This window comes from Athene noctua, chromosome 1 (genome assembly GCF_965140245.1).
Source record: "Athene noctua chromosome 1, bAthNoc1.hap1.1, whole genome shotgun sequence".
NCBI classification, from domain to species: domain Eukaryota; kingdom Metazoa; phylum Chordata; class Aves; order Strigiformes; family Strigidae; genus Athene; species Athene noctua.
The window spans coordinates 93,170,320-93,194,709 of NC_134037.1; the positions used below are offsets into that span (position 1 = coordinate 93,170,320).

Here is a 24,390-nt window from a genome sequence, read left to right on the forward strand (position 1 = left end):
TTCACCAAAGAAGATACTAAAATAAGAAAAGAATGTCAAGTAATTACAAAATGGCTTGATGAATCATCTGAAAACACTGAAGAGAGGTATGTATATATCATCTGAGAATCAGTAATTGTCTGGGATTCAAGAGACCCAGGTTAAAATCCCCTATCTAAACATCTCCATTAAATGCAAAATTGCATTTAATTGGAGTGATAGCAGTCAGCTCTGTCCAGGACGTGGGAACTTGCTCCCCAGGGCAGAGCATTATGTGAGGCAGAGAATAGTTATGGCATGCCAAGCTAGAAAAAATAAGCAGGTATTTCTTACTTTAGAGTATGTTCATTGTCTTCCTAACACCAGTGATTCTCCTAGCTCGTCTCATGCTTGGTTAACTCCTCCATTCTGTTGTTGCTCCAGTCACGTAAAACCTGGGCAGACAGAACTGAAGATCAGATATGAGGAAGTTGTGCAAAGACATATAAAGCGGGTCCCATGGTAGGGGAATAAGCTGAAAATGGTTCTAATGTCACAGAAAGTGAAGGAAGGAGGTAGCAAACTGAATCAACTTTTAAGGTGCAAAGAGAAAGATTATGAGGACTTTCCTTAATAAAGACACAGGGGGAAAAAAAAGGATGATTTAAACAAAACAGTAAAGGGGAAAAGTCGATTTAAGTGGGGCTTAAGAAGGATAAAGAAAATATTATTCTACAGAAGTTTTGATCTGGCTACAGCTAAGAAGTGTTTTCCTGTCATCCTGTTAACTGGGAACAATACAGACAAGGAACTAAACTGTTTGATCCATATCTGTGTGACTGCAACCCTTTACAAACTTTTTACTTTTTTTGAAAAGACTGGATGAAAAAGCAGGAAAGGTGTGAGAGAATGAATAAATCCTTCAAGCAATTGCTTTTCAGAGCAGTGGATGGATCTCTGTCCATACCAATGTCCATATTTCATATATGGGACTGTGGCCACCTTCACCCTCCCTGTTTTCTGAGGCTTTTGAGCCAGAGCCCGGTGAGGCTTATGGTTGTTGGCCACTTGGTTTGAGGTGAACTTCAGTTGTTGTGGGGTTTTTTTGAAGTCTGTAGCCTGCCTGCTGACCTGAAAAATGTAAACCAGTTTAAATCCACACTAACAGACCACCAGGGAAGATAGCTGCTGAGCCTTACTTTTTTGGAATCCAGACGATTCAATTCCTTGACCCTGGTCAAAGTCTCTAGGTTGTTTTTGTGAATGCTGGTACAATCACAATAACAAAAGATTTCCAGGGTGTGGAGGGTATTTGTGAAATCCAGAATTTGATGGGCAGATTATTACAGTTTCTTAACTTGCTTTAGTGTTTGAAGAGTGCCTACTGTCAAGAATACGGAGGGACTTTTGTGACTACATTTCCTTCTCTCCCAGAGTGAGAACTCCAAGAAGCAAAAAAGTGTACACACAACCCATGATTAAAAATAAAATCAACAAGGATTTTGTATGCCTCATTTCTGAGTTGACCAGCTATGAGATGTCAAGATAGACTTGCGTTTTTTAACTGTGTTTTCAACATTTGCTCTCTGATAATAAATCTTGTTTCAGATGTTTTGGCATGCAAAACCCCTGATGAAAATTTAGGACACAATATACTGCTGAAAAGAAAATTCTGAATAGCTTGATTTGGGGCTTTTTTTTTTCCTCCATGTTCTGCTAAAGATTTACTTGTTAAAAATCAGGCATCACTTCATTGGCAAAGTAGGCAAGTAGTTTAAACTGTTCATTCTTTGTTGTTCTCAGTAGAATTTTGTCATGACTTGGTTGCTCAAACATTCGTTCAACTCTAATGTGTGCTTCATAGGTCAGTATTTTATTTGTCTTCATATTTACAGCAGTGAGAGTCTGTTTTTTGGTGAGTTAGGTACACAGTTTAGAGTTTAATAAACAGAAGCACTTAGTGAAGAAGGAAAAAAAAAAAAAAAAGAAATCCAGACTTGCACATGCCTACAGTACAGTGCTTTTCGTCAAAAATCCTGGAATAGCCATTTCGTTAAACAAGTAATTTTGTGGCAGCAGAACTAATGAAGCCTGGTTTCCTATGGTTTTTTGTCTCATGGGTGATTGACTTTCACTATCTAAGAGGATGTGAGCCCCAGGCAAAGCTTTTCCCATCATTCGGGTGTTTATATAAGGGCTTTCTCCCATGAGGCTTCTCTCATGTCTTGAACTCACAACGGCAAGTTTTCTCAGAGCCAGGACTCTGATAGCATCTCTACCCATCTGTCTATTTTCAGGAAAAAAAGAAGAAGGAATTCAGCTATCTTCCACAGTTCTACCAGTGTTAGAAGCTGGTTGGAAATTTCATTTAGAAATCGTTGGAATGAATACACAGGTGAATACAAAATGAATGATGACACAGGCTCCAATTTTGTAGGAAATTCTACTGAAAAGAACTTGGGCATTTCAGGATGCAGTACCGCAGTGCATATCGGAGATATTGTGTACTTGAAAAGCCTGGTTCAGACTTTTTCCCATAAGAGATTTGATGGTATATTTCCTGATTTTCGATGTTATGTGCACAACAGCAGATGTGTAGTATGTTTCCAAAATGGTGCTTTTGTCCTTTCAGTGAATCCACACAACTACCACCATCAGCTATTGATTGACTATGTTCTTTAATCCAGACTGCATAGATTTGCACTTTGGAACAGAAGATTTCCGTTTTGGCCCTACTATGAAAGCCAGCACTGGTAAATGTTAAATCTAATTATTTAGTTTTCACAATTGCACACATTCATAATTGTGTAGGTAATTATCCAGTCAAATATGCATTATCCTCTACTGGTTTTATAAGGATGCTGTTCTTCAGTGCAGTCCATTGAAATAACGTCTAGCACTTCATGTATATATTTGGATAGTAAAGGCAAAGTCATAAAGAGATAGTCCTAGTGCAGCCAGGATATAGCAATGCCTATATTAAAGTCAGTGAAGTAAAACTCTAGTGTGTATCCTTTGATGCTCTGCCTCAGTGATGCAATACAAATGTACATTTTAATGGTGCTTTTATAGTACTTGAACTCTTGGCTATATTGAAATGCAATTTTTCATCCTTGATGTTTTTGGAACGTGTTGAGAGCATAATATCCATGTTTTTCATAGATCCCAGAGAGACCTCCCTCTAACTTTTCTTTTGGCTGCTCACAGCAAACCCTGCCTTGTTTGGGTGCTGGAGAACACTTGTGAATTAGTCATCATCAGTGAGGCAAGAAGTGGAGACTAAGTTAGCTGTCTATTTTTTAATTAAATGAGAAGCTTTGGATTCTCACTAGACAAATTCTTAGGTTTGGACCTTCTGCTTAGAGTCTGAACTGCTGGAAATTTCCTCACTTTTTCTAAGTGGCCTGTATTTTTGTGAGAGGGTCCCATGCAATTTGAAGAACTGCTGGGGAAATAAACTAATAATAGTACCTAGAACTTTTCAGTCATCCATTTCGGAGGCTTTAGAGAGGTATCGTTAGCTCTATTTCACATGTGGGGAACCTGAGGCACAGAGGATTGAAGTGACTTGCCCCAGACCATCCAGCAAGTGAGAAATGGAACTAGAGTTAGGAACTCTGACTTTTAAGTTGTGCCAAATCCATTCAGACACATGCTACAGCCATCACAAGAGGAGACATGTCACATGCTAGCAGTGAATAGTAGAGATTTTAACCTTTAGAAATAGCAGTTATTTAACATCTGTGGTTCACAAAACAGAGTGTCTTAAAGAGTAGAAAGAGCTGGAGATTTGCACCTTCTGACATTCAGACAGCTTGGCACCAGTGGGCTAGCAAGGAGAAGCTTCTGTCTCTGCCTGGACTAGTGAGGAGACATGCCTCCATGGCTGAGTCAATTCTCACATGATTTCCTCTCTCACCCAATAGAAAAACACTTGTTTGGGTACAGAATGAGATTCTTCTATTTTCGCCAGTATTCGACTGTTACGGTGGCTGGGCTCTCAAGCTGTCATGAGAGAATTATCCTTCCTTTCCTTCTGTGCAGACACCTCATATTTCTTTAGATACCATCTGATCTAAAATTTTACTCAATGAGCCATCTGATGCTCAGTCATAATCTAAACAAGGTTATTTTGTCCATGTGTGCCACAGCAGGAACCAAATTTTGAACTTCTGTCATGGATTGTGCTGCCTTACCTGAGTAACTAGAGGTGAAGAAATACTTGTGCTACTCTTGCTACCTCCAGTGCCTAGAATCACAGCTTTTCAACAAACAGAGGATGAACACATCTGATGATTTTCTTGCTTCTCTCACAGGCTTCCTCAGAGAGGGAGGCAAGCAGCAGAGTAATAGCTTTATATACTTTCCTGCAGCAAGAAACTATGGTGGGGAAAGAAGAGAAACTACTGACAGAGGAACTCAGTTCTGAAATATTTTGAAATGATCCTTTTTTGCTTACAGCTTTCAGAATCTCAGTGGCACCCATTACATAGCACGGTCACAGTGCAGGAGCTGAGATGTAGACTCCAAACAAAGGGTGGAGAAGGGGGAGATGTGCTTACATCTGTTTTAAAGGAGAGCGGTGTAAACATTACACTGAAATCTTCCTGTTGAATTTTCTTAACAGCAGCGAAGAGTAAGCCTGTGTAAGGAACACTACTCAACAACAGTTGCTTTAAAATTATCCCATGTTCCTAAAGCTGTGCACTGTTTTGTACGGGTAAACCATTTTCTGTGTGTATTCAATTTTATTTTTTTTATTTTGTTTTTTCACTAACAACCCGCACTGTGGACCAAGGGAGATCAAGATGAGGTTTTCATTTCATTCAGAGCTCTGGAATCTAGCCCATTGGAACTTGTATCTTTTGAAGCTCTAATAATTAACATGCCTGCATTCCTTAAACTGCAGCACTCACCAGAATGTGCTTCCTGCAGAGCTGAATGAGGGCGAGGACATTGTCTGGCCAGCAGGAGGAAAAGGATGGTGACCCTTCCTGGAGGGATTCCTGCTGTCTTTGGGCTAGTTGCAGAAGAGGATTCACCTGAGTTGGGTGTGGCCAGAAGGTTCTTGGCCCCTTTGCACATACAGGAGATGTGCAGGATGTGGCACTCTCTTTAGTCTTCTTTTTTAACTTGTCTAAGAAGCAGGCTCTTTCCCACCCCAGGGTTCTGCTTACTGTAGAGATACTCCAGTTCCTTGTTAATCCAAATTTGGAAGCAGATATAAGAGAATTCTGTTGACCTAAAAAAAAAAAAAGCTGTGATTTCTAACAACTGGTGTGAGGATATGACTTCTTTTCCCAGACCCCTTCCTCCCTCTTGTGAAAGGAGGCCAAGTGAGGCCCTATCAGTGACTGGAATACTGTATTGTCTGAATCAGCTCCCCAGTAAGCAGAAATTACTTGGGGAGTGAGTGTCAGTAGGTAGTGTTTCACACACAATATGGCCTGAAATAAGTACCCAAGATCCTCCTCTGAAGTGCCAAGGATTCCATTTGGCCTCTCAGTATGGCACAGTCCTTGCTGACTGTGGTGGGTTGACCCAGGCTGGATGCCAGGTGCCCACCAAAGCCGCTCTATCACTCCCCTTCCTCAGCTGAGAAAATATAATGAAAGACTTGTGGGTTGAGATAAAGACAGGGAGGGATCACTCACTAATTACCATCATTGGCAAAACAGACTCAACTTGAGGAAAACGGTTTATTGTCAGTCAGATCAGCATAGGGTAATGAGAAATAAAACCAAATCTTAAAACACATTACCCTCACTACTCCCTTCTTCCAGGGCTTAATTTTACTCCCGATTTCTCTACCTCCTTCCCCCTCCACTGGCACAGGGGGACAGGGAATGGGTGTTGTGGTCAGTTCATCACCCATTGTTTCTGCTGCTCCTTCCTCCTCAGAGGGAAGATGCCTCACACTCTTACCCTGCTCCAGCGTGGGGTCTAGCAGCTTCTCACAGAAGCCACCCCTGTAGCCCTCCCAACTACCAAAATGTTGCCACACAAACCCAATACACGTGTGACTTTCGTTCACATATGATGTCTTGAGGTCTGTAGTGTGACCATGACACACAGCTGATCTCATTTAGAGTTTTCTCAAACTATGATCTCAGAAAGGTTAGGAACTCCACTCTCCGTCCCAAGGAAGGATCAGTTAAACTAACATCACTTGTCATAGAGATTTGTCTGATTTATTCTTAAATACCACCCAGAATGATCTCTCCAGACAAACTAAGCAGTGTTTTATTTTCTTCTTTGTTAGAGGACTCTTTTCCCCAAATTTCTCGTACTGCAGGTCAAGTCTTCTCATCCTGTCCACACTGGACCTGGAAAACAGTTTGTTCCTTTCCCTTTCATTTTGCAGCCTTACACACGGAAGATTGTTATCAAGTCTCCTCAATCTTTTTGTCTAAACAACTCCAATATATTCAGTCTTTCCTTCTACGTCAGGTTTTCTGGACCTCAGATTAGTTTCCATTGCTCTCCTCAGGGCTATCTTCATTTGGCTCTGTCCGTGAAGTGCAGAGTCCAAATGGGGCAGAGTACTTCGGCTGAGCTCTTTCCCATGCTGAGAAGGGGAAAGCATCTAGCCTTTCTATATGTTTCACAGTCCTACCAGTGTTTGCTATTCCAGCACTTAGGCCAACAACTGTTCCTCAATTTAAAGGTAAAACAGAAATCTCTAGCCTGTAGCCAAAGCAAAGCAGGTACTCAAACACCACGTTTTGGTACACTCCTGGCTTCAGGTGGACTGGTGGCTGAATCCACAGAGGGCTTTTATTTAGTTCCCCTACTTCTTTCTTTCCTCTCTGCTCAGAAAGGGTGACAAGGTGTGGCTTGCCAAGGCAGACTGCCAACAGCTAAAATTTCCTATACAGCTGTAGAAATAAAGAAGTATTGAGCATGCCTGGTCCCCACCACACCCTTTCCCTGGCTCTGCTTTGCCCTTCCTAGCTGAAGTACCTTGCTCTGCTGTCTGCACGTGCAGGGAAGCACATAGGGTTGCAGGGTACAGTCCCTGTCTTTTTGCATGCCCCCCTTTTTTTTTTTTGAGGCAGACACAGATCCTACAGGGTCAGACCTACAGCATGTGTTGTGCTGCATGGCTGGGGCCCGCCTCCCTTGGTATACTGGGCTTTTTTCTAGTATTTTAGGGACATAAAATCTTCTAGGTTGGCCGTTTTTAATTCACTCTCAGGTAATAGCAAAGGTGCCCCATGAGTTCAGAAGGACGGGGTGGCACAACCCCGTTCTGATACAAAGCCTAAGCCTTGCTTTTTTGCTTTTTTTTTATTTAATGGAAAGTTGATGCTTTACTTCACTGATGTCCCTGGCAGAAGAAGGGAACAAGCAGTCCTGAAAACTGCTTTAAAAGCACCTCATAGTTATAACCGTGATCACGTCTGAAGCTGTGAATACAGGGGCTCAGTCTTTTGAGATGCTGAGAGCACTCAGCTGCCTGGAGGTCAGCAGAAGTTAAAGTCACTAAGCATTTCCTAGGAGGCTCTTACAACCTAGTAGGACAAGAACCATCTGAAATCAGTATACTACTGGCCTGGTTGCCTGCTTGTGTTAACCAGTTGTATGAAACTGACCCAGAGAGTGGAAGAAACTAAGAATTTAATTTGAGAAAGGGGGGAGTTTCATTACACTTGGATGTGGGTTTGAGGAGACTGAATACAATCAGAAGTGAATTTTTTTCTCTTACTGATGGTGGGTTTTTTTAATCACCCAGCATGATCATGTATATGTTGCAGAATAACATACATGCCAAATCTCATGGAGCAGGCATTCCTAGCTACGCAGAGAAAGACAAGGTGTTCTTTTCTTCTCCATACAGTAGGAAAAGTGCTTTTTTTTCCAACCTTGCATATTTTAAGGAACAGCTGGATATATTTACTTTCAAACTTTTCAATAAAGTCTACCTTTCAGATGAGAATAAGCATGAAAATTTTAAAGAGAATTTTCCAGCAGCAGACAGAGGAAATGTTGGGGTTCTCAACCCTGACTAATGCTACTCCTGATAGGTCGTGCTTTCCAAAATAAGGTAAAAACACTTGGGGAAATGATTCAATATGATTAATACTCTGCATTGCAAGAGATCTGTATTATCTTGTCAGGATTGTCTCCCTACAAAAGGGAAAGTAAAAGAAAGGTATGCTGTGTAGAGCAAAGAATTTAGTTCAGACAGCACATGCAAGGGAAGGCTAGAGAAACAGTAGGAGCACAGTTCATAGGGACAAACACATCTATTGTACCTTGAATGATTTGTCACGTCATGGCTCTGTATCCAGTTAAGTCAATGGCAAAACTCCTGAAGTAACAAACTGATTTGTTGTAGGGCCAGGCTCTTTACGTGTGTTAAAAAAAAAACCCAAAACTTTACATCCGAACTATCACATATTTATTTACTAGAGAAGATATCTTTACAGTTTCTTAGCAATAATCCCCAGTCCTGCTCAGAACCACAAAAGCTGTAGCTTGGCTATATGTGGTGCTTCGCAATGCCAGAGGTAACCACTCCCATGTCATCGTAACTAATTAAAATCACAGGAAAGTGATTGAATTATCAATTTTATAACACGTATATCCATGCTGTAGATGCTATCAGAGGCTTTAATTGCATAGCAATTGGTTGCAAATAACTAGTGATTGATGATGCAAATATGCCATGATTTACTGTCACCGTGGGCTCCATTTAGGTACCTACTATCAGTCTGTAGTACCATACACAGCCCTTGAAAAGCAGCTTTTATAACTAGTCTTTGCTTTAATGAAAACCAGGATTCTTTCAGGAACTGAACAATAAAATTGTTAGCGTTTGTTTTTCTAGCTGAACTTCCAGTGACAAAATATTTAAGGCATATAGTACGATTGGTTTTCATCAGAGAGATGGGATGGATGATGTCAGGGTATAAAGAGTACATTATACTTTACACATACAAATGTGTATTATGTAAGTAAACATTTATTAAAAAAATATATTGGGAGGTCTTTCAGTCAAAACAAATATTTTGTCCTATGTGTATATGGAGTCTAAGAATCTGATCTTTCTGCCTTTGTATTTTAAATCTCTGTGGCTTGAACTTCATTTTATGAGTTTCCATAGGACTGTCCAAATTGGTTAGCTTATTAGAGCCATATTTTAGAGTTTATTTTCAATTTTTCTTACAGTCTATCTAGTATTTATCAGTTCCAGGAAAAATCTTGACATAGAGGCTGGGTCATTTTTCAATTCAGTGGTTTTTTTAGTGGCTTTCTTCTCCTTATAGATACAGCATAATTCTATATTCTTTAGCTTGCAGATGAGAACTTCACTTGTAAAAAAGAAGATTGAAACACAGAATTCCAACAGCAAATGAAAGCCATAATGTTGTAATTAGATAATGCAAGTATTATTGGATGAAATTACTGCATGAGATTTTATGGCTTGTGTGATTAGCTGTCCAGCCTTTCTTAGGAGGGAGGTCTGGAGACTGGTTGTGGACCTGCTCGCAGGCCATGGCATAGACATGATGGCTCCTGGGTTGAAGTGCCTGGCTAAGTAGGAGGATTCCAGGTGTTTCTCTTCAGCAGTGGGGAACTGCAGCAGTGGTTCTTGGGAGGCAGAGGCAGTCTTTTGCGTGGAATCAGCCTGCAGCCTGGCACCTGCAGGCAGCTGCTTGGTGTGCAGCAGCTTGGGACTACACAAACACTTTTGTCTTTAAAAAAAAAAAAAAATAATTAAAATATCTGTCAATCACTGTATAGAAAATGCTTTTCTGAGCAGTAGAGCTACTGAGGTCTAATATCTAGCTTTCTGTCTTATGGGTAGATCTTGTCTCATCTACAGTGCAAATGCTAATCAAACCTGTTCGCAGAGCTATGGATAGCTCTGGATACCCATATCATTTTGCATTCGATGATGTCTAATACTGTTGTCATTTTTCAGTGGGGCAGTAATAGAAGCTTATCCTCAGTTCATTTTAAAACAATCTCATAGAAACTGAATATATTTCATATCCCTGTTCCTCTTAAAATGCGACTGAAATTGGCCATGTGCTCAGAAGTTATTAAGGGAAGACACATATTATGATTATACATTTTCAATATCTTAGGAAACTAGGCCAAGAATAATAGTGGTATCAGTTTGTTGAATAAAATATTGAATCACATCAGGATGTATTTGCACACAAACTCTCCAGGTTTGGCAGGATCTCATTTGGAAAATGAATTATACATTATAGGGGTTCGCTGGAAAGTCAGTTGTCTGCAGATTCCTTAGTAGGACAGATCTTTATCTTCTGTTCTCCCCCATATGAAAGACAGGTGATGAAAAATATATGCATTAACTTATTTAGATTGTAGGAAGTCAAAGGGGAAATGAGTTCGAATGGTTTGTCTACTTTCAACATTATATAACAGAATAGGTCTAACGTCGGTCAGCCATGTCAGAGGGTATTCACTATTTGTAAAATTAACTAAATGTGGATTTTGGAGTTTAACTTTAGGATTCTACTTCTTCAAACACTGAGTAAATCCTTAACACAGTAAGTGATGCCTGCAGAGATGTTTAGCACATCTTCCACTTGAAATATGTGGTGACTGCTGAAATAAGGCCCCTGATTATCTTTGGAAAAAGCTACTTGATTTGTCTTTCAGGATAAAAATCAAAGTTAAGCAATTAAAAATTTCTTTTTACTATCTCACAATGAAGGCATAACACAAGGATTGCATCTGAAGTAGGCAAAAGTATTTAGTAGTTTAAGCAGATCTTTTGGGGAAGGTTTTGGGTTGTTTTTTGAGTATTTTTTTCCCCCAAACAGTCAGGAAAATATGAAGTGGAGTAAACACTAAAGAATAGGAGCATGCTTCCAAAATCAGAAAATCTGAAAACTGTAGATTGGAGACTTCTTCCAAGTGTCTTAGTGGCACTGATCAGAGGTCAAAGAACTGGTAGGTTTTAAAGCCAGGAGGCATTATTAATATTCATCTCTTTCAGCTTTCCTTATAGGACAAACCATAGAATTTCACCCTGCAGTTCTTGGTTTGTGCCCAGAACATTTGAGCCAGGTGTGAAAAAATTCAATATTGACACAGACTTGAAGTCATGAAGAATTTACTACATCCTTTCATAAGCTGTTTAACTGCTTAATTTCCTCACAGTAGAAATCTGTGTACTTTACCATTTGAACTTATCTAAATTCATCTTCTAACCATGGGATCTTGTTATGTCATTATGCACAGCATTAAAGCATCTGTTTTTATAATGTGAACACCAGTGCCTGCATGAAGCAGTGATGTCTGCTCTGCAAAATGAGGTTAATGCTGAAATGTGTGTCACAGCTCTGAGCACATCAACTTTTTCCCAAAGTTATACTATCCCATCAAGTGCAGAAATGGGAAATCTGTTGAGTTACCAGCAAGAGGTGAAAGACTAGGCAGTTTTATTACCAATTACTAGTTTCCCATGTGCCTCTCCTTAGTGGTAATATCCTATGAGAGACTGTGATTTGACATAGCCACGACACTCACACATAAGATGGCAGAGCTACATCTAAGAAGGAGAAAACACTGGTTCAACTGTTTGTCTCATCTTTCCAGAGCTGAGAGTATGTTGCCTTATGGAGACCAAATATCAGTCTGGTCACTTCTATCACCAGAAGCACAGTCTGTCATTTTTACTGAAGTCATAAAGGTAGCTAACTTGATTCTGTCTCTTCTATGCCTGCCAATACTTTGTCTGCTTTCTAGTATACAGAATCAGTATAAATTGACCTGGTTACCTGGGATACGGAGAAGGTTGAGGAACTCAGTAACTTTTTTGCCTCAGTTTTCAGCAGCAAGTACTCTAGCCATACCATCCAAGCTGCAGAGGCAAAGGTGGGGGCTGGAGGAATTAATAACTGCCCCCTGTAGGAGAAGATCAGGTTCGTGACCATCTAAGGAACCTGAAGGTGCACAAGTCCATGGGACCTGATGAGATGCACCTGTGGGTCCTGAGGGAACTGGCAGATGAAGTGGTTAAGCCACTGTCCATCATATTTGAGAAGTCATGGCAGTCTGGTGAAGTTCCCACTGACTGGAAAAGGGGAAACATAACCCTCATTTTTAAAAAGGGAAACAAGGAACCCAGGGAATTACAGGCCAGTCAGTCTCAGCTCTGTGCCTGGCAAGATCATGGAGTAGATCCTCCTGAAAATTATGCTCGAGTGTATGGAAAGGAAGGAGGTGATTGATGACAGCCAACATGGCTTTACTAAGGGCAAATGGTGCCTGACAAATTTGGTGGCTTGTACGATGGGGTTACAGTGTTGGTGGAGAAGGGAAGAGCAACTGACGTCATCTATCTGGACTTGTGCAAAGCATTTGACACGATCCCGCATGACATCCTTGTCTCTAGATGGGAGAGATGTGTATTTGACAGGTGGACTGCTTGGTGGGTAAGGAATTGGCTGGATGGTCACACTCAAAGAGTTGCGGTCAATGGCTCCATGTCCAAGTGGAGAGCAGGGACGAGTGACATTCCTCAGGGGTTAGTGTTGGGACTGATGCTGTTGAACATCTTTGTTGGACACACGGGCAGTGGGATCGAGTGCACCCTCAGCAAGTGTGCTGATGACACCAAGCTGTGTGGTGCAGTTGGCACACTGGAGGGAAGGGATGTGCCATCCAGAGGGACAGGCTTGAGAAGTGGGCCCATGCCAACCTCATGAAGTTCAACAAGGCCAAATGCAAAGTCCTGCACATGGGTCGAGGCAATCTCAAGCACAAACACAGGCTGGGCGATGAGTGGATAGAGTGAGAGCAGCCCTGCGGAGAAAGACTTGGGGGTATTAGTGAATGGAAAACTGACTATGACCCAGCAATGTGCGTTCACATCCCAGAAAGCCAACCATATCCTGGGCTGCATCAAGAGAAGTGTGGGCAGCAGGTCGAGGGACGTGATTCTCCCCCTCTACTCTGCTCTCATGAGACCCCACCTGGAGTCCTGCTCTGGGGCCCCCAGTATAAGAAGGACATGGACCTGCTTGAGCGGGTCCAGAGGAGGCCACAAAGATGATCAGGGGGCTGGAGCAGCTCCCTTATGAGGACAGGCTGAGAGAGTTGGGGTTGTTAGCCCAGAGAAGAGAAGGCTCTGGGGACACATTATAGTGGCCTTCCAGTATAAAGGGGGTGACAGGAAAGATGGGGAAGGACTCTTTGTCAGGGAGTGTAGAGATAGGATGAGGGTAAAGTGAGAGAGGGTAGATTCAGGTTTGATGTAAGGAAGAAATTCTTTACTGTGAGGGTGGTGAGGCACTGAACAGGTTGCCCGGATATGTTGTGGCTGCCCCCTCCCTAGAAGTGTTCAGGGCCAGGCTGGACGGGGCTTTGAGCAGCCTGGTCTAGTGGAAGGTGTCCCTGCCCATGGCAGGGGGATTGGAACTAGATGATCTTTAAGGTCCCTTCCAACCCAAAACCATTCTGTGATAAATACAGAGGCTTAAGTGAGCAACATATTTTAATGGAAATTCTCCATATAGAGAGAGGGAAAAGACAGAAATCTATTCAAGAAATTGTTACAGTGACATTTTAATTTTGAAAGCTTAGGGTAACTATAGCAGAGGAGGTCAATGATCTTCAAATACTGCAATTAAAGGGTTTGGGCATGCAGAATTTAATAATATTTTCTTTGTGAAACCTGCAATTGATTGGTCCCTAGCTCTTTACCATTTTAATTGTACTGTTTATACTATAAAGAGGAATGTAAGGTACTTTCAAGATCATCTAAAAAAGCAGATTCTGTCCCCTAAAAGCACAGTTTCACAGATTTCCACCAAACACTCAGAGATGTTACTAAGCTACTCTGAATATAAATGTTGACTAATAAACAATAGTCACTGAATACTGATGTCTTCTGTGTTCAGGCTAGTTCATTTCATTAATTGAATCATATTATAAATAGGAGAAGTGGCAGTTTTCAAAAGACAGTATATTCAATTTATATGCATCCTTTACCCTCACCTCATCCTTCCATCAAGGATTCCATGCATTCCTTTTCCCTTGTTAAATATTTTTATGAAAAACAGTCTTTACAAAACAATTGCTATGTTTGTTTGGATTTTTTCATAGATGTAGTGTTTCTTATTATTTGCTCCTTGAAAACGACTTGAGAAATTATTCTTACAGCATAATTCTGATAACATATTTGTAGCAATATAGATGGTCGGATTTGAAGCAGCAGCATGCCTATCTGTTAACACCTGCAAGATGCTACTTGGAGGTAGCATGCTACTTGGAGCTTCAGGCTCAGCCCCACAAAGGGCATAGGGGCTCAAGATGGAATACCAAAATACAAAGCCAAAAAGTCCTCACATTGTTGCCTTCCAGTCATCAAGTACCCTCCCTTCTTGAGGTGCCTGGATTTCTATTCTGTACCTCCAGTTGGAGCCTCAGGAGCACTTACTTTTCTGGTTATGCTTGGGGTGGTCCTGCAGCCCTTGGAAGGGACCCAGTGCAATCAGGAAGCGGAGAACAAATTTAACACACAGCCAGTTAGATCAGGCCTGCACAAACATGGATACGGCTCTCTCAAAATTTAAATAGTCTTCAGTACCCTGTACAGTTTACCACAATAAGCTGAGGGTACCCACCCTCAGCAAATGCTAGATCAAAACTTGATTAGTTAAATATATATATGCCTATGTATGTACATATGCATATGTCTGTTGTTTATTAAAAAGAAGCTACAAAACATCTCTGGTGCAGATACCAAGACCAAAATTCCTTCATCCTAAATGAATGCCAGCCATGACCACTGAGATAGAGGTGAGCTCTGTTCTGGGTTTACTGTACATGACTTGGGTTTCTTCGGCCTGAGGCAAAAACTAAGCTTGTGTCTGACTTCCTTGGCCAGGTGCTCCCAGAAGGGCCATGGCAGGAGGCATATATCAGTGCAGCACTGCATGGACATCTGGCGTCCTACTGTCCCTGTTTCTCCAGTTTCATGCGTAAAAGCCTCTCTGGCAGCCAGGATAGCTGGAGGATGCTATGGGACATGTGGCTCTGAAGAGGCCAGACCAAGTTATGCTGGGCTTGGTAGTTCTCCCAGCATGCTGGTCCCATGGGGCAGCTCTGAATCACTGCCTGGACCTCAGCAGCAGGCTCCCAGGACATGTTACCTGTCGTATCTTGCTGTCCAGGGTCTGGACGCAAGGAGGTGGCTGCCCTTAAGCATGAAAGCTCCTAATTTCCAAAAAGGAAAGATCAAATTGTGCAATTGTAACATTTGGAAGTGGGGAGGAGGGAAACCATAGTGAAAAATTAGGAAATTAGAGCTTGTTGCATATGTGGGTCAATCTGCTTGTTTATTTTCAACCACTTAATTAGAAAAGAAAAGAACATATTGAAATTGTTCAATGATTCCAATACAATGTCGTCTTCCATTTTCAGTGGAAGTTTGGAGAAGTTCAGGTGAGAAGTCTGAATCATAGCCATGTGGACTCAAAGTCAGAGGTTTTGCCTCCTGCAGGATAAGTTATCACACATAGAATAGTGTCATTATTTTCCTAGTGGAAATAGGCCTGTTTACCTGGGGACCTTGGCTTTGTGTGTGTATCTGCAGTGTCACTTAAACATCTGTTGTATATCTCTGCAATCACTTTTTGCTAGTTTGGGTCTAACGTGTCTGCTGAGAGCTATGGTATCCACTGTCCTGAGCAGGAAAACAGGCAATGTTTTTCAGTTTGTTAAATCTGTCTCCTCTTGTGCATATTACTGCTTCCTTTGTTGCTCCTTTAGTGCAATGGCATCCATGCCAGGATGAAATAGGAAAGCAACAAAATTTCCTAGTGCAGGCAGAGACCCACACACAATGATTAGACTGGATTTGTCCAAACTTTTGCCATTTCATTCTTTCTCAGATGTTTTGTGGGGAAGTTGTTTGTGCTCTGACAAGCAAACCATTGTGTTTGTTTGCTTGCTTTTTATGCGTTAGATATTTTTAAAAGTTCATTTTTATGCTCCAATGACTACACAAATTGCTACTATCCGTTAGTATTTGCCTGGAGGATTAGGACTAACATTTATAATAATGTACCCGGCATGTCTCTTTGATTATTACAGAACTGCCACATGAAGTATTATTTGGTGGCAATTTTATGATGTCCCCAAGTGGAATAAAATGTCTATTTTATTAAAAAAAGAATGCACCCAAGGACAGTGCAATGGAACCCTGATACAAATGTTTCTCAATAGGACACATTCTCATGAAGTGATTTAGTGTCTCAGCTGGGATTAAACTCCCAGGGAGAATTCCAGAATTGTCACTTACTGACACTGGTTTATTTTCAGTGGAGAATGCTGACTTCTCAGAAAAGGAGGAGGGGAGTGAAGAACCATCTCGTTTCTTTTATCCCTGTGTTTGGTGGGTCAGGGCAAAGTTATTTGGGGGCCATTCTGCTGCATTCCTTGTCAGATACTCATTCCTCAAGTGCTGAGCAGGAAATTTTATTGCTTTCATTTGGGGTAGTTAAAAATAATAAATTGTCTTTGAGAATAGGAGATACATTTTATATGTCTTTTGTAAACTTTGCACTCAGAGATCTCCATCAGCTGTGCAAATGCCCCAGAAATCCTGTTAACATCTGGCAAGCAGCAAACAAGAAAAAAATAAGTTTTTAAAAAAATCTTTACAGTAGTATTCCAAACCAAGTTTTTAATTAGGGTTTTTTTCCCCCCATTATTTTGCATAGGCCTGAAGTGAACATCAATTTCTTAGTCAGAAAATACGCTGCTTCCACTGACAGTTCTCATTATGGTGTAACTACAACTACTGGACCGTCTTGTTTGAACTGAATTGTCATTGCTGCATTTTGAAAGACTGAGTTCTTAAGCTTGACAAGAGTGGTGCTTGCAGGGCTGTGTGTGACTATATGTCTGCAGTCAGCCCATGCCACTAGGAGATGTAAAGCTAAATGACTCCTTGAATTTTAACTGACGTGGGAGGTAAGTTGGGTAAGCAATAGGCAGAAACAGTCATTTCTCAAGAGCTGTGTTCATAACTGGAAACCATTTGAGTTCTAATTAAAGAAATGGAAAAAGCCACTTTCAGCATTGTTTTCCCATAGGAGGATTTTTTTTTCTTAATAATAAATCATGTGTTATGATTGCTGTTACTGTATGTAGGTGTGTCCATGTATGCACATACATAGGCACAGAGGACACTGATCCATTTCTTCTGGTTTTAAGTCATGCCTGAGAAAATGCCAAATTCTAATGTATAAAATAGACACACAAATGAAACAATGTGTATTTTGTTTTGGTCTGCTAGCAACAGCTCTCAGTACTTCATTTCTTGATGACAAATCCAACTTAGAGTTAAAACATACTCTGAAATTTTTCAATATTTGTAATGTTTTCTGAGAAGCTGCCCATGCTTCATGCTCAGAAAATTCAGAGATTACTTAAGTGCACTTTCTCACATGATAGAAATGACCTTTCAGGTGGATGATCTGTTGCATCTCGGAGGCCCTGAAGATTGCTGGTATCTATTTTACTTATGTGTGTATGCCTTACTGGCACCCAGAACTATCCATTCCCTTCTTTTCAGGGAATTAGTGTTTAAGCCCACATGGGTATGGCAGGGCTCAGGCTGGACACTCTCCTGAGACACATACACACACACGTGTGTGCAGTAAGACACTGCAGTGGTGCTGCTTTTTCTAACAGGAGTCACTAGCTGTGACATGCAGGTGGATATTTCTGGCAGTCCTAACTTGCCATATCAATGTGTAAAGTCTCTGACAATTTCTTATTACATAGTGATACTTTCTTATGATTTTAAAATAATTTACTGACAATAATAAGGTCAAATATGTAATATAATTGCCAAAAGCTATGGGCAAGATTCTCTAGCATCTGTCCTGGAAAGGTACCTACAGAAAGGGATGATTTTGGTTTCCACCTGCCTTGTCTTCCCTTCTCAGCCCTGCAGACAGCCTCATCTTTTGTCCCTTTTATATGGCTGCACAGGGATGGCAGAACCAGTGACTGCAGGGTGGACTGCAGAGAGGTTTGGGCAGAAGGGCAAAAGAGGAGGTGGGGGGATTGAAGGAAAGTAAGTGTTACTTCCACTGCCTGCAACCCCCTGTGAGACCTTAAAGGTGTTTGACTTATCCACTAAGAGAGAAAGGGAGAAATAGAAAGACCTGCACATCCCTACCTAATGGGAGGTCTGACCTTGATCTTGGATGTCTCAATTTCGAGTCTCCCCCGGGCAGTTTAAAGATGCTGGGAACCCCAGTGCACAGTCATTTGGGTTTATGGCTTTCGGGTTTTGGAGTAGGTAAACTCCAAACTAAGTAAACTTCAACTAAGCAGACTGCTTGGGTACACAAGTGGTATCCTTCTTCCTTGAAAGTGAACATGTACCTAAACACTCGGATTAATCAGGAACTAAATTGTCACAAAACTATCAGTGATGCTCTCGTTCTGCTGGAATGGAATGTGGTACGACCAGTTTAATGTATATTGTGATACACTGAGTAACTGATGGACTGGAACCGTTTAGAGTCAAGTGCTTAATAACTGCAAAGCTTAAAGTTGCAGAATGCAACAAAAGTATTTGGGAGCTGCAGTTCCTGGAAGAAAACACTCTCCAGTGTGTCTGTGTTTAGGTGATTTCTTCTTCCTTTTCTCTCACCATCCAGAACGTTCTGATGTGATAACTGTGAAGCATCTCTCCTTTATTGCCTGCTGCCTCTGCAGCACCTGGATCAGGCAGGTATATCTGTGTCAAGTCACAAAATATGGGGAAGTTTAATGAGGACATTCTAAACGTCTTAGCAGATGCCAAACAGCCATATTCAGAATTGCCAACACCTTTATTTTTATCATACTGAGTTGTTTTCAAGCTTGAATGTGTGTGTACACTAATATTAGAACTTGCATGCCAGGTTTTGGAGTTCAGTTATTTTTGAGTTTAATCCATAAAAATAAAAATTAAAAAAAAAGAAAGTGGGTGACATTTGGTCAGGAGGAGGAGGGGAGATTATTTCAGGCAGAAGTAAAAGACAATTTTTCTTTCAGATCAGTTAATAAAACAAAGAAAAGGCAAAGCTATGCATGGAGATCAAGCACAGGAAAATATGATTTCCTGAAGAAAGCATTCTCTCTTCACTTCCTCCCTTCTCCAAAGGTAAAAATTAATCTCCATTCTGGATCCATGAGAGCTGGTCCTTACAGCCATGTATGGGAGATCTTCTGCACACTGCACTAATGCCTCATGCTTCTACACCAACACTTATCTTTTATTAATTATTTTTTCCAGTTCCCAGCTAGACTGAAGTGCATTTGAATCAAATATCCAACCAAACTTTTCTGATATATAAGGTATTTAAGGCTAGATTCCATATGCCTTGCAGTTAACATCTGCTTTACATGTTTGTGCGTGTAAAAATGGGGCTTTCCACACAACTAATAGATTGCTTAATAAGACTACTGGTGGCATAGTCTATCTTATAAAGTCCAATGGCTATTAATTCTCCTTAGTGCTAATCCTGAATTTTGGGCATTTTTATGTGAAGGTCAGAAACAGGGAGAAACTTTCTCTGGATTCAGAGAAGCAGTAAAGTCACTTTCTGTGGCTGCTACTGCGTTGGCCAGAGTGCAGTTACAGCTCAGACCCTGTATCTCTCTGTTGGTGGAAAGGGGTTTCAATTTCTATTTGGCTATTTAAAGCAGTAGTCCAGATGCAACATCTGGCTCAGGAAATCCCTAAACTGCTGATTGTCGGAAACCGGGAGGATATTTGGAGGAGGGGGTGGAGAGGGAATCACTCTGTTGTGTATGTTCTGTGCTTATATTCTTTTCCTAAGCATCTGCCTCTGCTGTCAAAGGCAGGATATTGGGCTGGATGGATCTTTCATCTGACCCAGGATGGCAGTTCCTGTATGTCTGGGGGGTGGAGTCGGGTGTGTCTGTGAACCTCCATCTTCCAGGATCTGAGGATCCCAAACATGGCTCTTCCCTCCTGCCTAAAGCTTTCTGGCTGTACTGCTTCATCTATTATCTGTTTTCCCCAAATCCTGCTCACAGCAGAAGTGCAGCATGGGGAAGGGGGAGAGTTGGCCCCCTCCTCAAGGGCTGTGTATTTTTATGTGTTTATGTACTTATTTTGGCTTGGATGGAGATTATTTTTTTCTCTCCTCTGAATAGGGAATTCAGAAAAGTGACATCATTTTTAATCCTTGACAGTTTATGGGCTTTGAAAAGAGATGCTGGATAACACTGAGCAATTAAGATGCCATTTTAATAGTTCTTTCAAGTGTAATCAAGTGAGTAATTAAATAAAATTGAATGAGGACCATGTCAGGCCACCCACAAGCTCTCATATCTGCTACAAATAGAGGAGTAAGTCAAGGTGGAGGACAAATGCTGTGTGCCTTAAGTGGTCCTGTTTATGTATTATTGGGCGATTCTAGGAATAAGGCTTTCAGCGGGAAGATATGTGTTCTTTGTACCGTGTTTCCAAGGAAGAACATGCAAAGTTGTCAATAGCTATTCAAGCAGCAGTAACTTTCCTATCTTTTAAAATTCTATATGGTGGTGTTAATGCCATTGTTTTGTATAGATGGCCTAATGTAAAAGTCACAGAACATAAACAGGATTTTTTACATTAAATGCTGGATTAGAATTTCTGCTGCCTTGTTATTTATATGATTATATATGGATGCTTGTCAAAAGTTGCTTTAGAGCACAAGCATGGGGTATGGTGTTACACATGCTTTGCATTCATTTTGCACAGATGAAAAAAGCCAAGTGCAGGCAAAGGAAAAACAAGTGCTTTTGAGATTTACAGTACAGTAACTAAGTAGCTGTTGATGACAAGTGATATCTCTCAATTGTATATCAGTTCATTTTCTTAGGGAAAAAACCATTTTTTTTTTCTTTAAGCTTTTCCATTCTTACATGTTTAATTTTGTGCCAGGATTTCTCACTAATTAATTGGAAACTGTATTTCCAATGTGTATTTTTTGTACTGTAGCTGGGATACCTAACCCTGTCTTAGATCTGTGCAAAATGACAATAAAATATTGACGATTGAAAAATGTCCCATTTGAAATTAAAAGACCGATATTAATACGATGATATTTGATAACAGTTTTGAGAACTTGACTTGCATCTATAGCATTACTTTTCGTTAAATGAACATGGAGAGGAGGCAGTGGTTCAATACAACAGCCAAAATAATCTTAGTCTATTTCACATACAGATTCATAGAAAAACTCTTATTATTCCTCAAGAATTTCCTCTGTAGGATACCTTCCGGGCATAGCTGATGGAGTGGGTACGCAGCATCACTCCCTGCTCACCCCACTTAAACTTGTTTTCCCTTCATCTCATCCATGTGTTGCAATCAGGCGATCATCGCTCGGTGCCTGTAGGTGCTACCCTAGTAAAAATACATACTTGCTGTTTTCTTCCTCTCCTAAAACATGGTTTTCTGTTTTTACTGTGAATCTCGGACAATGCAGGCCCCCTCTGGTGGTCAAAACAACATCTGTACATTTCTCCGGGATTTCACTCAAACTGTTTTGCTGAGGGGCCAAAATGCCTGCTCTACGTTTTAAAGTCATACGACCACAGTTAGTTCCTTTTTCTAAGAAAACCAGCAGAATGAGCCAAAACTGGAGGAGAAGAATGCGTAGGAGAGGTGTTCCAGCATTTGTCAGGTCCCAGGAATGTGGTTGGTGACACTGACGGGTGCACACAGACAGTAGCTGCAAAATTCATTGCACCGATTCCCCCTGCACAGTTGGCGCACGGGAGTAGGGCCAGTGCTCGGGATGCCAGGACTGGGCCTGGTGCTGGAGACAGGACAAAGCATTAGGGAGAAATCAGAAAGAAACTCTTACTGCTGAGAAAAAATACCTGCCTAATGTCACAGGCTGCTGTTTCTCTGATCACCGGTAACTACAGGGATGCTGGATGTGGCATACTGAGGTACACAAAGCAAGTATAGGTTGACTTACTAGTTTCTATGGCTCCGTTTTAATTTGATAGAGTTGGACTCATGATAACAAAAACATTTGGACTCACACAGAGGATTATCATATGCAGCTCTTATATTTAGAGGAAGACTGTCCTAATCACTTCTTCTTTTCCTTTTCCTCCAATATGTTTGTGTGTGAAAAAGTGGCATTTCCCTTTGCTGTTGTGAGGATGTTAGGTGTTGTCCTTTCTGGCAAGTTATTTCAACGTCTGTCTTCCTGGAGCTGAGATGGGTTCTGAAACTGCCGGGAAAACCAAACAGTGTTTGAAATCACTATGGCATCTTTAAAAGCAACTACCAGCCATGTCATCAGGAAGATAATCCAAATGGCTGTCCAGAATCAGTCTTACAGTTACTAGCTGTGGCTTCTCCTTCCCTTCTGAATCTGGCTGATTCTCACACATTGCACAAGCTTCCACTGGCATTTCTTAGCCTGTTCCCTAAACCCTCTACTTGACTTTCTGTCTGCTGCCTCCCAGCAGCAACACATACCATCCGCCACTCAAAGGATAAAAGAGTCCTGTCAACACAACAGCTGACCAAGAAAAAGACTAATTCACCAATGTGTTTATTCGCTGAACAGCACTCGATCAATTCTATCAATGGTGACAAAGAGAATTTAATAGTAACATACAATAATTCTGGTGATGTTTTAAAACCCCACTAGCCACAATAATGGCTGATGAAGTGCTCATCGTTGTCATGTGATTATTAGCCTATTCTTAAGAAAGCTGAGAAAGAGGGATTGTGATGTTTCATAAAAATACATTTTAATGGTGTTTAAGGATTTGTAACTGTGTTCATTTCCCAGAATCCCTTGCTTTTCTTCATCTCCTAGTAACTCTTCTGCACCTGTGGACTGCAAAAAACAAAAAGCTCTGTGCCGTAATATGCTGTGAAGTTTTAAAACTCTGCTAGCAGGGATCATTCTGGCCAAGGGCTTCTGAATTTTTTTTTTCTGTAGCAAGTCTGAAGGTGCTGCACAATTTGCTGGTAAGTGTACACTGTTGGTGAACTGCAAGAGTAGTTAGACTGCTTAAAGATTAGGGTATATTTTTGTATTCAAGTTTATGAATTCCTATATCATAAATAGAGATTTCCAAAGTAGAAATTTAGAAATGGTATGAGAATTTTTATTTGTTCTTTTCAATATAGTAAAAAAAGAGAATCATTTTCAGTATTTCTTTTAGTTATAAAACTACAGCCATTCACTGTGTGAATAAGCAATACTTGTGCATAGTGTTGTGCAGAGGAGAATGGCTTTAAGAGGGAAGAAGCATTTAAAGCTGCCTTGAGCTTTCTTTTTCAAAATGCTGAATTACATTAAAAAATAGTTTGTTCACCTTAAGAAATGAGGATATTATTCATAAGCAACCTTCAGAGTCCTTTTGCTTGCTGATTTGAACAGTTGTTATCAAAGTCTTACTACTCATATATCGATCTCTGAACATGTCAGTCCTTAACCTTCTTTTTGATGAGCTAAGTAGTCTGAATTCATAGTCTTTCTCATACAAGACATTTATTTTCTAGGTGGCTAACCAGCAGTGCTTGAGCTACATGAAATGCAATCAGTTAAGGTGCAGTCTCATGCCAGGACTGCAGCATGGTTATGGAAAAAGGTGAGTCACCAGCCCATCTTCTGTCATGGCCTTGTCTCCTTTTTCATGCAGTGAGTGGTGGGACCCCTGAGGGACCAGTGTTGCCTTCTACTGATCATTCCTGGAGTTGCCCTTTCTGGCTTTTGATCAAAAAAAGGTTTTGGTACAGGGCTTATGGGACGAGGAAGGTTGGTCATGTCCATGTTAATCACTGCTGTGACTTTTCTCTGAACTCCTTTTTGAACTGCAGGCACTCAGCCTGGACATTATTCTAGAAGTAATTACTGAGGACTGCATGCAGACATACAATAGCCATCCTACTTGATATACCCTTGGTATATGCTTGTGTATCCAAGAGCAGTATTGTCTCTTTTAGCAGTGTGTCACATTGGTAGCTCCTGTTCAGCTGACAAAGCAGCATGACTCCAATACGTTTCCAACGACCTAAAGCTCATGAAAGAGATCCCTTTTTTTTTCCCTAGCTGCAGTTAATCATGAAGGGAAACAAGATTACACTGAGCTCTTTTTAACCCTTTTTTTTTTTTTTTCTGGGGACCAGCTTCATTCCTGTGCCCCAGAAACAAAGACCTTAGGTATGAACTGCTAAATGGCTGAAAAGACCCATTCTCTTTCTTTGTTCAGGCAACATACAACAGATGCCAGAAAAGGTATTGAAAGAACTTTTGGTATGGGCATGCATTCCTTTGACTGGGTGCTTGCATGCAAGAAAGTTTATATCATGATAATAGTAAGAGCTGATATCTGAATACTATCCTTGGCTCAAACTACAAATTAAAGTTAAATGGGACTATCCTATTC

General features: G+C 40.9%; 1 long non-coding RNA gene across 1 annotated transcript in view; it reads left to right on the plus strand.

Moving 5' to 3' along the window:
* The window catches only part of LOC141956381 (uncharacterized), a 41,087-nt gene that overhangs the window by 12,416 nt on the left and 4,281 nt on the right, over window positions 1-24,390 (plus strand). The window contains exon 2 of the long non-coding RNA XR_012632901.1: window positions 23,504-23,592. This is a non-coding gene — a long non-coding RNA (uncharacterized LOC141956381). The remainder of the gene's footprint in view (window positions 1-23,503; window positions 23,593-24,390) is intronic.